This window comes from Vombatus ursinus, unplaced genomic scaffold (assembly GCF_900497805.2).
Source record: "Vombatus ursinus unplaced genomic scaffold, bare-nosed wombat genome assembly UNPS02014794.1, whole genome shotgun sequence".
NCBI classification, from domain to species: Eukaryota; Metazoa; Chordata; class Mammalia; order Diprotodontia; family Vombatidae; genus Vombatus; species Vombatus ursinus.
In genome coordinates this window covers 23,960,529-23,961,170 of record NW_020954572.1, presented here as the reverse complement: position 1 = coordinate 23,961,170, position 642 = coordinate 23,960,529, and positions in this window count along the sequence as shown.

Genomic DNA, 642 nt, shown 5'->3' with positions numbered 1-642 from the left:
AATTGCAAACCTGAATTTGCAAGGAAGGTTGGTGGCACCCTAAACAGAAATACTTCAGAAGAGAAGCAGGTTTGGTGATTATAGTGGTGGTTGAGGAGATGAGTTAAGTTGGTATGCCCATAGGACATTTAGATAGAAATTAATATTTAATAGGCAGCTAGCTGGACTGGAAAGTTTACAGTTTTAGGACTGGATACATGAATTTAGAAATAGAGATGATAATTGAACCCATTGGAATTAAAGAAGAGAAAGAGAGAGAAAAAGAGGGAGAGATCAAGAGAAAGAAAAAGATATACACAGAAATAGACACATAGAGAGGGGAGGTGTCAAAAGAGGAGCCATGACACATTCTTGAGAGACAGCCAGTGTTAAAGAAAGCAAGAAAGATGACTGAGAATGAGCTGTAAAATAGAAAGGCGAACCAGGTGAAAATAGAATCATGGAAGCTGAGGAAGAAAAGAATGTACAGGATCAATGGTGTCAAAAGTGACAAGGGACCAAGAAGGATAAGGACTGAGGAAAGGTCATCAGATTTAGCAATTTTGAGCTATTGGTAACTTTTTTTTTAAAAGAAATTTTGTGTCTTTATTGGAATGATGTTAAACTTTAAATATGCCAATTTTGAAATTTAAATTTTTTTAA